At 38.9% G+C, this 14,931-nt stretch overlaps 1 pseudogene; it reads right to left on the reverse strand.

Annotated features, from left to right (window-relative positions):
• Nucleotides 1-3,331: 3,331 nt before the first annotated feature.
• LOC101550383 (xaa-Pro aminopeptidase 3-like) lies at nt 3,332-4,854 on the reverse strand (annotated as a pseudogene).
• Nucleotides 4,855-14,931: the final 10,077 nt, after the last annotated feature.

Genomic DNA, 14,931 nt, shown 5'->3' on the forward strand with positions numbered 1-14,931 from the left:
AAACTAAATCTCCTCTTATAGGAGGAAGAATTATTTTTGTTGTAGAAAGTAGATATTCTTTGTCTGAATACATTCTTACTTTTGAACACTTCTCTTTCAATAATGTCTACTCCTTTGAGGTGAATTTTATCAGCCTTTTCTCTTCCATTTTAGCAATAATCTTACCAAGCAACTCTGGCAACTCACTTCCATACTTGGATACTACAGTTACTAGTAACTTTAATACAAGGTTCGCCATGATCTTTTTCATTCTACTGATTCACTGATTCACTGGCCACAACAATCCAACCCTTGGTTTCTTAATTTCTAATCTCACCTTCTTGAAAAATCTTTTCCTCCTTTATTACACAACCTTCAAAAAATTTATTTACATACTTCTTCCCTCACCTCTGATCTTTATAATTCAGTTTACTCTGTATACATATTCCAACAATTCTTTGACCCCATCAGGACCTTCAATCCATTCATTCCATTATTTCTCATTCTAAGTCACCTTCAGGACATCAAGTTCTATCTTACCCATATTGTTTCTGTATCTATTCAAATAACTGCTACAGGGCAGGAGAGATAGAATCGTGGCTAAGGTGCTTCTCTTCAATGACTGGCATCCCATATGGTTCTCCGAGAAACACTAAGAGTGATCCCTATGTACAGCCTCAGTAGTAGCAGCTGAACACAGGTGTAGCCAGCCCAATCCACCGTCCCCCCAAATAGACACACCCTTTCACTTAACACCTTTACCCCTATACATTTCAAACTTCTCTTATTACCTGCACCATTATATTTGCCTAACAAAATAAGATAATTTTATTAAAGATTTTAAAGTATTTAACATATTTAGATGAAAGTATTGCATATATTAAGCAAACATTGCTCTTTCTTTTATCTTTCATTCATACCAGGGAAATAGTAAAGTTAGTTAAAACTTGTTCTTATACTAATAAACGGTTTAAAAATATTTGTGAATACTGTTTACAATAGCCGGAATCTTGAAAAAACCCAAGTGCCCAAGAACAGATGACTGGTTAAAGAAACTTTGGTACATCTACACAGAGGAATACTATACAGCTGTTAGAAAAGATGCAGTCATTAAATTTGCAGATAGGTGGATCAACGTGAAAAGTGTCATATTAAGTAAAATAAGTCAGAAAGAGAGGGACAGACACAGAAAGATTGCATTCATTGTGGAATATAAAGTAACAAAATGGGAACTAACACTCCAGAGTAGTAGAGATAAGTACCGCGAGGATTACTCCACAGCTTAGAAGCCGGCCTCACATGCTGGGGGAAAAGGCAGCTCAGATAGAGAAGGGAATACCAAGTAAAGAGTGCTAGGAAGGCCCACTTGGGATGGGAGATGTGGGCTGAAAGTAGAATACAGACCGAATATGGTGGCCACTTAATAATTCTATTGCAAACCATAATACTGAGAAGGAGAGGGAGAGCAAAAGGGAATGTCCTGCCACAGAGGCAGAGTGGGGTGGAGAGGACGAGGTGAGGGTGGTGAGAGGGATGCTGGGACCATTAATGGTGGAAAATGGCACTGGTGGAGAGATGGGTACTCAATCATTGTATGACTGAAACACAAGCAAAAAAGTTTGTAAGTCTATAACTGTACCTCACGGTGATTCACTAATAAAAAATTGTAAAAAAATAAAAAGAATGAAAGAAAGTTTAAACGAAAAAATAGTGCATAACAAATTTAATAAAATGACCATTTTAACGTTAATACATCTAGTTTAACTTCTTTACTGAATTATTGTTTGAGCTATTGGACATAATATATATGCAAGTAGATTTTTGCCTCCATTTCCATTCATTCATACATTCTCAAGTAATCATACTCATACATCTGCCAAATTTTCTCTAATCTCTGAAATGAATACTTCATTTTATTTCAAGTTTCAAACTTTTTTCCATCCCATCTCAGCAAATTATTATTATTGTTATTATTATCACTATCATCACTATCATCCCATTGCTCATTGATTTTCTTGAGCAGGTACCAGTAACATCTCCAACGTGAGACTTGTTACTGTTTTTGGCTTATCGAATACGCCACGGGTAGTTTGCTAGGTTCTGCCATGCCGGCGAGATACTCTCGGTAGCTTGCTGGGCTCTCTCAGAGGGGAGGAGGAATTGAACCCAGGTTGGCCACGTGCAAGGCAAACCTCATACCCGCTGTGCTATCACCCAAGTCTCCAAAACATTATAAAGAAAAAAAGAAAAAAAAGAGGTGAACATATGAACTCTTTTATTTTGGTGGGGGGGGAGAGTTGGGGGGGGTTTGAGGAATAGCTGCTAGTGTTCAGAGATCATTTCTGGCTATGTATTCAGGGACATTTCTGGCAGTGCCAAGGGACAATATGTGGTGTGCGAGGGATTAAGCCTTGGTCAGTCACATGCAAGGCAAGTGACTTAAAAATTGTTAAGAGGTTTCCTCATAACAAAATCTCTCTTTTGTGAGGAGAACTTGAGCCACAGCCTATGGTGCCGAGGGGGCATCTCTGACTCTGCTTGGACACCACTCCTTGGCAGTGGTGACCATATATGGTACTAGAGATGGGGGACAGCTAAGTACCCTCCCTGCAGTACTATATCTCTCCAACCTGCATCATACAAATCTTTTTTTTTTTTGGTTTTTGGGTCACACCTGGCGATGCTCAGGGGTTACTCCTGGATCTGCACTCAGGAATTACTCCTGGCGGTGCTCAGAGGACCTTATGGGATACTGTGACTTGAACCTGGATCAGCCGGGTGAAAGGCAAACACCCTACCCACTGTGCTTATAACTTTTTATTTTTTCTTGCTTTTTGGGTCACACCCAGCAATGCTCAGGGGTTCCTCTTGGCTCTGCACTCAGGAATTACTCCTGGCAGTGCTTGAGGATCATATGGGATGCCAGGGACTAAACTCGGGTCGGCTGTGTGCAAGGCAAATGCCCTACCCACTATACTATCTATCTGGCCCCACAAATCTTATAAATTTAAGCAAAAGCAGAAACTAAGGACCTGGAAAGGAGATATTTTTCTGTTTACTTAAATGTGTGACCTGCAATGCATGTGCATTAGTAAGGAACATCTTTCTTTACATCTGAAATTTAAACTTGCCTGGATCATTAATTCTCCAGAAGTTCTGTAACAGTTTAAAAACCAATTTTTCAGATTTCAACCAGCTAAAAATTTAATACCATGTACATGACTTCATGCTTTCATACGGACATGCCATTCCCGGGCAGAGAACGTATGTCCATGGAAACACGGCAAACACACGGGCAGGGATGCTGGCATGCATCTCTCAACCCTGAGGTGCACCTGTGTTGTGGTGAGGGTCAAGAGGCCCTGCTGCAGATCTGCTCGATGTCATTCAGCTCTTTGGGACAGTCTGCAGAAAGGATGAGAGGCGAGTCCTGAGTCACCAAGACGTTGTCCTCAATCTGCACACCCAGATCATGGAATTTCCCCGGGGCCTCTCTGTCATCTTCTGGAATATAAATGCCTGGCTCCACAGTGATCACCATGCCGGGCTGGAGCAGCAGGGATCAGGGAATGTCTGTGTGTCGCGGACATCCATCCCGAGGTAATGGCCCACATGGTGAGGGCAGTATTTTCGAGCGGCCTTGAAGGCGCTGCCGTCCTGCGTGTCCTTCAGGATGCCCAGCTCTTGGAGCTTCTGTCCAATCAGGGTCAGCATCATGGAGTAGACGTTCTCCAGGCTCGTCCCGGGAGAGCAGAGCATCAGACAGTCCCTCTGGACCTCGAGCATGGCTTCGCAGAGCTCTGCCTGAGCTGCCGTGAACCTGCCATTCACAGGCCAGGTGCGGGTGATGTCACTCACATAGCCCGAGGACTCACAGCCACCATCCAGCAGCGCCATCTCGCAGTCCTTGATCAGTTGGTTGTTCTTCACATAGTGCAGAGTGTTCGAACGGCTTCCTCCAGCAACCACGGGCGGGTAGGCCAGGACGTCGGCACCTCGGGCCCTGCACTTGAACTCAAACTTGGCGTTACAGGAAGGCTTCTCCCACGGGAGCCTTCCTGGCAGACATGGTCTCTATGAAAGCCTCTGATGTCAACTTGCCAGCAATCTGCATTAACTCGCTTTCTGCAGAGGATTTGATGAGCCAGAGGCACTGGATCAGCTGCTGGACAGCCCGGACCTTGTTCTTACTCTTGGCCTTGGCCTCGGTCAGATGCTGCATGCAGCCACAGAGAAGCTGCGTGGGACTCGGTCTCATCCAGTCATACCATACTGTAGTTGCCTCAGCTTTCAGTCTTGGGATCAGGTGCTGAAATTCTTCGAGGGTGTAGGCTTCATCCACGCCCCTGAGGGCAATTGCCCCATCAGTTCCAGACCATGGGCCATCCCAAAGTTCTCGACTGAGGTCTCTCCAAGGCACAAAAAGCACGGCCTTGTGCTCTGGTAACTGCTTGCCAGGGAGGCTCTGAAGGACCAGAATGCTATTAGGCTCTTGGAATCCACACAAGTACAAGAAATTGTTGTCTTGATGGAAGGTATAGGGGATGTCATTGCTCATGTAGTACGTAGGGTTAGACAACAGAACCACAGTGTGGTCTGTCCCACTCTGCCCTTGTGTCTCCTGGCGGATCAGAGACATTAATCTGTGTCTGCGAAGTGCATATTCCACCTGGGAAAGTCCTGGCCTCACCTCCCCTGATCTGAGGAGGTGAGGGGGTGTGAAGAAGCTGTGCTGGCCTAAGTAGCTGTTTGGGATTTTCCTCTCTGGGATGGGCTAGAGAGTGTATTTTTGCGGGAACAGGACCAGCATCCTGAGAGGCCACAGGCACGTGCTTTGGCAGGAACTAATTTAGATGCTGAGAGCAACCAAGGCATGCCGAGCTCCTGCGCACGTCCGGATGGAAGGAGGAAGACAGTGTTCGAGGACAGGGGCCGCCAGCCGGCATGGTGACCAGGAAACGCGGCACCCGCGTTATTATTATATGTGCTCTTATTTGGGGGCCATATCCAGTGGTACTCAGGATATGTTCCTGATTTTGTGCTTAAAAATCACTTCTGGTGGTACATAAGGAACCATATGTGGTGATGGAATTGAACCGAAATATACCTCATGCAAGACAACTACCATAACCCTTGTGCTATCTCTCTACCTCTCGACAAATTATCTCATATATAGAGAAAAAATATGGTGCTCTGAGATGAGAAGTTTTCCCTCTCCCAACAACCAAATTCACCTCAACTATGTCTACATTTTCATCAAAATAGAATGAAATATCACTGTTCCTCTGAAATATCCTCTCTTCATTTGTGTCCTAGATTCACCATCATTCAGTTCTCAGAGAGAACTGTGATGTGCTCACCTGGGAAGATAATTTAATTAACCTGCATACTTTAGTTTTCTCATCCATATTGTGGAGATAATATCTCACTCCAGGGAAGTGAGGAGCAATAAGTTAGTAAGTTCAAAGTGACCTGATGAGAGGAAAATATAGTAAGTACGTTATAAATGTTAACCACTTTATTTTTCTCAAAAGTATTTTTTAATTTTCCCTTATGATCTTTTATTTATTTATTTATTTATTTATTTTTTATTTTTGGGTCACACCTGGCGATGCACAGGGGTTACTCCTGGCTTTACACTCAGGAATTACTCCTGGCAGTGCTCAGGGGACCATACGGGATGCCGGAAATTGAACCTGGGTCGGCAAGGCAAATGCCCTACCCTTTGTGCTATTGCTCCAGCCCCATGATCGTTTATTTCTTACCCTCATGTAGATAGCTGCTTCAGAACAAGGAGATGATTCTAAAACAGCACTTCTCCACCATGGGCAGCATGGCTCCTCATTGTGCTTCTGGAATATTCCAAAGGGGTCAAAGGTGAAAATCATGAAATCTGGAACCACAGCACCAAACTAGGTCTCTAATAAGTAGTACAAAAAGACACAGTAAACAAACATGATCAGAGTAGAATATGTCAGGAAAAGTTGAGCTCTAAAATATCATCTAAAAACACGAATGTTCTTCTAATTGTGTCCTACACACAGCATATATGTTCTTGAAGAACTATCTCCACTTCCTCATTTGAAGTTTTTCATTCAACTCTAATTAATCATCCATTTGTACCAACCAATGAAATAAATCACATAAAGGCTGTCAAAGAAGGAGTTAACACAGTTAACTTTTCCATTTATCATTAAAATTTTTATTTTATCATTTTTCCAGTATGATCAATAACACCTTGCTTAATTTCCTCCAGTCATTTGTATTTCCTGTTGAAAAACAGTCTCCAAGAAATCTCTTTATATTCTGCAAAGCTGCAAAGCTTGCAGAAAAAAAGGCACTGTCTTTGTTCCATACTAACTTTTCAAGGATTTTGTGACAAAAAAAATAGCCTTGGAAAATAGACATAAGTGTCTCCAGTACATACTGTAAGGGTTTTGTTGTTGTTGCTAAATATAAGAAAACATTGTCTGTGAAAAACCTTACCTGTTAGATTTCAGTTTTCTAAGGTCACAGTTTTTCAGTTATTGCATAAACACTGCACATACAGCTTCCACTGGGTCTTCTGTGTCACTCCTCACTCTTATGGAAGTGATAGAAAAGGAACTTCTGTAAATAATGCTGGTAATTATGTTGCCTATTATGTTCTGCATTATAAAATCTTTTTAAACAATATTTTAAGCTAACATTGTAGCAGATCAGGTATGTATCATTGAAAACTCAACATGTGTACTTATGACATTTAGTTTACCACTAAAAGTCCAGTTCTTCACGGTCAAATTGTCCTTTTTATCCAGATGTTATCCACCTTTCCCCGTTTTGTTTAGTAACCACTAACTGATTTTATAGATGAAAAGAGTTTTTTTCCTTTATTTACTTCATCTAGATTTCCAGATTTCCCATTTCCCAGTAGCTAGGCGTTCACACCCAGGGACTGCCTCCGGCGCCGTGTAATCCCATCAATGGCCAGCATCTAGAAATTTAAAACCAAGCTCCTGGAAGCACTGCTGCTTCTTGGCCTCGAGATACCTTATTGCCTATTTCTCCCTCTGGGAGAACCTGGCAAACTACCAAGAGTTTCCTGCCCACCTGGGAGAACCTCTCAAAGCCCCCATGGTGTATTAATATGCCAAATCAGTAACAAGCTGGGTCTCATTCCCCTGAACCTGAAAGAGCCTCTAATGCGGCATCATTAGGAAAGACGAGTAGAGAGAGGCTACTAAACTCTCAGGGCTAGGACAAATGGAGACATTACTGAGAGTGCTTGAGAAATCTGACAATCAATGGGATGATGATGATATTTATTTTATCCATATACCACATACAAATGAAATTTCGCAGTGTGGTTTTTTTTCTTTCTCTGTTTTATTTCACTGAACAGAATATTCTTTAGCTGCTTCAAGTGAAAAGATTTCATCATGTTTTATTTGTTGATTTTCTTTTTATTTCCAGGTGAATACCATTTTATTGTGTACTATTTTTATTGTTTGGTAATATATTTTAAAATAACATTTTAAATATCACATCTTTTTTACCCATTCACCAGTCAATGGATAGAGGTGATTTCCAGTTTGAGGTTATGGTCAGTAATGTTGGAATAAACAGGGACTTCATGTATTTCTTTAAAGTCAGTCTTTTTATATTTCCCACTTAAATACCTAGAAGTAACTTTCTGGGTAATATTAAACTTCTGGTTTTAATTTATGGAATTTTCATGTTGCTTCCCATAATGATTACTCTAATTTACATTTCCATCCTGGTAGAAAACATACTCCTTCTCTTCACATTCTTTCAACATATTTGTGTTTCTACTCTTTTGATAATAGTTTTTCTCATAGGTGTGGTATGAGGCAACCTTATTTTTATTATGATTTTCATGTGCCTAATAATATATAAAGAACATCTGCTCTTCTACCTATTGACCATCATTATCTCTTCTTTGTAAGTGTCTATTCAGACCCTGTGTCCATTTTTTACTCAGGTTGTTTTATTATTTTTATCATTGTTGAGAATTTTAGTATATTAATCCTTCTAAGAATATGATATGCAAACATACTCTCTTATTCCAAAGGATGTCTTTTCACTTTAATGCAAGTTTCCTTCCTTTGTAGAAACTTTTTCATTCGATTTAGTCCTGGTAGTCCTCTTTTTTCCCTCTTCCATTTTTTTCTTTAATTTGGTCTCTATATTAGATTAGAATCTCCAAATACAACTTTGAGACTGATATGAAGGAGTTGTCACCTATTTTGTTCTCCTCTGTGGATTTTATAGTTTCCAGTCTTAACATTTAAGTTTTTCATCTATTTTGAGTGTTGTGTGTGTATGTGGTGTTTTATAGTGATTTAGTTTTATTTTTTGTATGCGACTGTCCAGATTTTCCAACAGTGTTTCAAGAAACATTTCAAAGACATTCATAGTTGAGTTTTAGGTATACCATGTTCTAGCACCAGTACCACCACTAGTGTCAACTTTGTCAATAATTTTAATTAAAAAACTAAATAAAATATTTTTTTATAAATTTTATTGAATCACCATGTGGAGGGTTACATAGTTCTCAGGATTATGTCAGTTATACAATACTTAAACACCCTTCCCTTCACCAGTGCCCATATTCCATCACCAACCCCCCCAGTATACCTCCCGCTCCCTCCCGCCTCCCCAGTCCCCGCCCTTGAAAGTGATAAATTTCACTTCGTTTACGCTTTATCTTGGTTACATTCCATGTTTCAACACATAACTCACTATTGTTGCTAGGGTTTCCCCCCAAAAAAGAAAAGACAGTCCTACTGTCAAGGAAGCATTTGATAGCTCTCCATTGCTGAGAATGTAGAGATATTAAGTCCTGCTGTTTGTTACATAACTTTTCTATCCCCCCCCCCTCGTTCACGCCTGTTTAGTAATCACCACGCTGCCTGACAAAGGGAAAAAAACCGAAAAAGATGGTTATTTCCCGTCATCAGCCGGCGTGGGGCTCTGGCTTAGTTGATAGTCTGGTAGAATGTCTGCCAGCAGTTTCTGGAACCAAAAGTAATACGCTGGTATTGGCCCCGGCTCGGGATTCCACCAGCATCCCGCTGTTCCAAGTACATAATAATTTATTCCCTTGTATCCCATTCCCACGCCACCAGGCCCGTGTCAACTTAATGGACATCATACTATGGTTAACGCCATGCCGCGTTTCTTCCCGAGAAAGAAGGGTATTTCTTCTCAGCCGGCATGGGGATATGGCTTAGTTCAGTCTATAGAGATGGCTACCACTTTGATTGCCTTCAATATTTCAACAAAAGACTTACTATTCTTGTTAGGATTTCCCACCAAAGTCCGACTAGTTAAAAAGGAACCATTTCATATTGGTTATGATTAAATGACATTAGGTCATGCGGCCATGGCAGCGGCCTCACGGCTTTGAATTTCTGCATAAAGTCCAGGGAAAGTACAGCCAGAAATTACATGTCACTACAAATTTTAACCCTATTATGGTCCCCCCAAAGTCCAACCCATTACAAAGGAACCATTTCATATTGCTGATGATTAGATGACATTAGGCTGCCGCGGCTGCACGGTTTTGGGTTTCTATATAAAGTCCAGGGAAAATTCTGCCTAAAATTCTATCGCTACAATCTTTTACCCTTCAACAAAAAATTCAGTACTATTGTTTGGAGTTTCCCCCCACGGTAAGCCCTACTAAAAAGGAACATTTACACGTTGCTGACAATCAAGAGATATTAGGTCACGCGGTTTTGGATTTCTATATGAAGTCCAGGGAAAATTCTTTTGGTAATTGTATCACTAGCTGGCGGCGCCTGGGCCAGTAGCTCTGAGCACACAGTTTGGAGGCATTTTGGGGGCGCCGCTCCTGTCCAAAGTGGTTCAGTTGCCTCCGGGGTCGATCTCGAATGGCGGCACCTAAATAAAATATTTTAAGTAGCATTGATAGTGACTCAAACAGAAGACTTGAGTTTCCCTCCCCGAACCGAGCAGAGCCCCAGCAGCTGAAGACCTTTGGAACCCAGCCACGGCCATTCTCAAGGCCATTCTCCAGATACTCATGCATGAAGGAACAGGCAGAGGAACCCAGGTGTGTGGGACCTGGGGCTGAGATCTCCAGCTGAATCGGGACAGAGCCTTCTCTACCCACATCCCCCATTTTCCCGTAACTAGGCAATCACACCTACAAACTGCCATGGCCCTGTGTAATCCCATCAATGGCCCAGATCCAGAGATGTAAAACAAAGCTCCTGGAAGTTTATAGTATACCGAGTATCCTGCCCGCACTGTGGAGCCTGGCAAGCTCCCCATGGTGTATTTGATATGCCAGAAACAATAACAATGATGGATCTCATTCTCCTGACCCTGAAAGAGCCTCCAGTGTGGCACTGTTGAGAATGATGAGTAAAGAGAGGCTGCTAAAATCTCAGGGCTAGGATGAATGAAGACATTACTGGCACCTGCTCGTGCAAATCAATGAACAATGGAATGACAGTGATACAGTGATACATATTTCAACAATCTCATAGATTCCTATAAAAATGCCTTCCCAAAAGACTTCTGGGATAATGTATGCATAAAACTATCATTAACATTATTGTGAATCGGAGAACTTCAATAAAAATAGTTGGAAATGCTTTGCATGACATGCAGATAATTATTAAAATATAAGAAAGTCATTACAATTTTACTGTTAAAATATAGATGAAAGCCTTTTCTTCTCTTCCTTTTATTATCATTTTTATTGTTATGATAACCAATGATCACACACATGGTTTTGACGCTGATATAGTTTAGATACTGGGAAAGCAATAATATAGTTACATTGCTTACTAAGAAACTTGTACATAGATATTCAAGCTGTTAAAACACATTCAAAGAGTCAAAAAGTGGAATCAACTAAAATTTCCATCAACTGCCAAAAGAAAAAACTCAAACGCTACATAATGTGTAAATAATTGAATTATTACGTGGTCATAAGAATAAAACACTGATTTATGGTACAACATAGATAAATGTTGAAAACATTTCACTAAATGAAAAGAATAAGCAAAGAAATAAATGTATTATTTATTTCAATGTAATATCCAGAATAGACAAATACACAAGTTACATGTTCCAGGACCAGGTAGCTGGGATGTGGTAGGATGGGATGGGATAGGAGAGTGGAAAGGAAGGTGACAAATAATAGATATAGTGTTTCTTAATGAAATGGTGAAATATCCTAGATATTGGGGAAGGGGCTATGGAGCTCATGTACTTAATGAATAAATTCAATGCCACAAGAGTTTATATTTTAAAGTGTAAAATGTACCCTTTGCTTAAAAATGATCAATACATTTCTCATCTTTATAAATTTATAGGTTTCAAGTATCAGCCTTTGAAATGAGTCAAACTCCCAATTTAATTTTGAGTGTGTCTGTTGTAATGGAGTCCAGAGCTTTGCAATTTAAGAGTTTTTCTCTCAAAGCAATTACAGAGCAGAGGAATAGTGATTTAAGTGTGAGTCATATCAACAAAATGATGATTAGTAAATTGTTAGATTAAATACAGAAGATTCAGTTATATCATTCCTCTTATTTTATTCTCCGGGTCTCCTTTTGCTTCTTTTTCCTCCTTCCCTCCTTCTTCTTCCCTCTTTCTTTATCTATGTGATTACAGATTCTTGAAGTCCATTTTTGTAACAAAGTAAACATCTATGCCAAGAACTTGCAAAAGGGCACTGAGCACTTTTTCTGGTACTACATTTTCTTAATGATGTACTCTGTTCAAGTTTAATATTTGATCTTTTAACTACAAAGCAAATATAACTGAGCCTTGGGATGCTGAAAGCTGTTAATTAGGAAAATAACAGAGGGAGGAAAAGGAAATTTAGCAAATACACTTAAGCTTTATATGAAAGAAAGTAATAAACCTTTACATAAACATCTGTGGTTTATGATAGCACCATATTCTTTACCATTAAGCAAAAATCATGAGGCAGTAGAGAATATACTAATGATGGCATATATTTGCTAGAACTAGATAAATTGCCAAAGAATAAAAAGGTTATGTTTGCTAATAATTACATAATAAGATTATTTTATTATTTTCCCTCAGGGACAGATTTTCCAGTATGTTACTGAGTTTAGTTCCTTTTCTTTATTCATTATTTCAAATACATTATATGTACGTTTTTATCTAGTGTAAATGAAGATTCTTCCAGCAATCCAAACTATTCCATAAGTTCTGAAGCTCTTTTATTCTGGATTTTAGCACATGAACCATCTGTAATTTGTAACCCTGGCACCAAATGATCAGACTTTTCTGTTGTAAATCTTAGCTGATGTAAGTAGGCATAGAGTGCTAACTGTTAAATTTGAATTTTTATAGAGTATTTTATAATAGTAATATGTTTTGGGTGTAATGACTAACCAATTTATTTCAGCTTTGTCCAGACATCATATTTTGAAGAAAAATAATATCTGAGATTCATTGCATCCAGATGATTTTGATGGTTTGTAAAATGGAAAACATGATTTAGCAAGTTATATTATAGTGTTTATTTTTTGCTCATATATCAGAAATTATAACAAGTATTGACAAACTCAAGGTACTAAAATTTAATAATATAGGACAAATTTTATTTGGATTTGGCAAGGGCCCCACATATGTCAGTGTTCCCAGGCCACTTCCAGCTCAATACTTAGTGCTTGGTTGTCAAGGATCAATCATGGCAGTATGTGAGGGATTTTCCAGTGCTAGGGATTTAACCCGGGTCTCCTTTATGCAAAGTGTGTCTTTTAGCCTATATAACTAACTATGTGGACCTCAAACTAATTTAAACACTAGGAATATACATCAGGTTTTTTTTTAGAACATCACACAAATGTTCCACATTCAGTATTAAAGATAATAGTTAGTCTCTTAAGAAAAGACGAAAGACAATGTTAATAATGAAGGAGATACAGGATAGCTGGTTTTGTCACTCTGCTTCTGGTTATTCAGGAATAAATACAGAGCAATGTGAAAGTTCAGTGACTTGAAGAAGTATTTCTAAGTAAGCATTGGAGAATTATTTGGACAAAGAAAATTTCTGCAGATGAGAGTAAAATAAAGGTATCTTGCAATGTTAATTCACACTAGTAATGGTCAAATAGAAAGTAGAACTGAGTTAACTGGTGTTAAAGCTTTGCTCTAGAAAGGACAGGCATTATACATTACAGGAATAAGTACAGTGTGGGTGGCAGACCTGGGAACAGTTAAGGTAGGTCAGTAGTTTTCAGGGGTCATATGAAGTTCTATAAAGAAGACCACACCATATGACCTCCCGTGAGCTCATAGCTACAAGTGAAAATTGCATCAATGGAGAGCCATGGAATGAGATTAAAGTCCATCTGTTTAGAAAGAGGCCCACAGGAAGGAAGCAAGTTTGGAAAGGACTACAACCAGGAAAAGATAAACACTGACATATTTGACAGAAAGCAAACTGAAATATGAATATAAAGATTCCAGTAGAAATTACTCCAATTTCTAAAATTATTTCTACCCTGTATTTATTTAGTCATGTCTTTTCTACTTCCATCTTATTGACTGAATCATCTCTAATATCAAAAAAATAGAACTGCTAGTTCTAACAGCTTCACCTTATATTTCATTATAAAAATGTAACCACAAATCCTTTTGATGTTGACAGACAAAATCAGGCACCACTATGTCTCATGCATTGAATCAATATAATAACCTATGAAAAATGATGGCAGCAAGGAATCTGTATCAAAGATTTTGTGAGCTGTGTCACTGGAAATAAGGAAATATATTAATTTAAGACAAATTATATCATTTATATGATCAATACTAAGTATTAGGTGACTTCTCAATACATTCTGCAGTTTTATCACTTTTATATATGAATTTAATTTAATTGCCATGTCATATATGTGATGACAACCTTAAAAATATATTCAGTGAATGTCCCTAAAGTAAAACACTATATTGTACTATGGGATTTTTTAAAAAGACATTTTCCTTTTGAGAAACCTGTGTTCTTTCTTGAACATCTCTCTCTCTCTCTGTCTTTCTCTCTCTCTTTCTCTCTCCCCCCACATTTATTTCCCTTTACATTTCCTCTAAGTGAATGGATTTGAATAAAACTATTTTACTTCACTAAATAAAGTAAAAGTAAATTAAAAGTTAAAAGCAAAATGATTGTCTTCTATACCGAATTTAAAATTTAATTGCAGTTTCTTTACTGTTTCCTATTCAGTCTCCCTGTTCTTGCTTGATTTACTTTAAGTCTTAAAATTTTATGATTTTTTTGTTTTATTTTTTGAATCACACCTGGCAGTGCTCAGGGCTGACTACTTGCAGACTCAAGAAAGCATATGGGGTTCTGAGGATTGAACTCCAGTAGACTATGTAAAAGCCAAATGCCCTACCTGCTGTATTATGGCTTGGAACCCAATGGGTTGTTTTTAAAAGTTGATCACAAGTTTAAAGTTGAGTTCATCATATTCCATAGTTGTTTGTAATCATTCCATCTTATATAAATTGCTATTTTTGTACGTTTGATTGGTTTATGAAGCACACTCAATCATGCTCAAAGTTTGAAGCTCTCTCTCTCTCTTTCTCACTCTCTCTGTGTATGTGTGTGTGTGTGTGTGTTTGTGTGTGTGTGTGTGCATGTTACTTAGTATTTATAGCTTGGTGTTTGTAGGGTAGAATTTTTTAAATTTCTATTTTTTGCTATAAAACTCATCTGTTTTCTACTTTTCATACTTAAAATATTTAAAGGTATTTCTACTCTGTAGTACATATCTTATTTCTGCCATTTTGGCTTTTCCTTATAAATAGTTCTTCCTTGTCTGCATTCCATTTTACATACTTCTGGTCAGAAACAACAAGTGAACTTCTAGCTGCCTGCCGTCACTGACAATGAGCTAGGAGCGTTGTCAGGCATGTCTCTTCAGGGAGCTCTGCGAGGAA

Source organism: Sorex araneus, chromosome X, assembly GCF_027595985.1.
Source record: "Sorex araneus isolate mSorAra2 chromosome X, mSorAra2.pri, whole genome shotgun sequence".
In the NCBI taxonomy this organism is placed as follows: Eukaryota; Metazoa; Chordata; class Mammalia; order Eulipotyphla; family Soricidae; genus Sorex; species Sorex araneus.